Source organism: Planococcus citri, chromosome 3 (genome assembly GCF_950023065.1).
Source record: "Planococcus citri chromosome 3, ihPlaCitr1.1, whole genome shotgun sequence".
NCBI lineage: Eukaryota > Metazoa > Arthropoda > Insecta > Hemiptera > Pseudococcidae > Planococcus > Planococcus citri.
The window spans coordinates 54,225,876-54,226,133 of NC_088679.1; positions in this window are offsets into that span (position 1 = coordinate 54,225,876).

Consider the following 258-nt stretch of genomic DNA (forward strand, 5'->3'; position numbering starts at 1 on the left):
GTAGGGGGAGAGATAATCAAAACGATGAGGTAATGATTGAATTTAGAAAACAGAATCTTCAAAATACCTTTCGATGATCAGAAAAAACCAACTATTTTGGTTCTCAGATACTTTCAAAACCCTTATCACTAGGTTTTTTCTTCATCTCCCCCCTTTTCTCCACCCCCTTCACCTCATCCTGTATTCTCAATATCGTCGTCATAAAACCAGTCACTCGGAACAAAACCAACATTACGTTAATAAAAACAAAACTCAGGA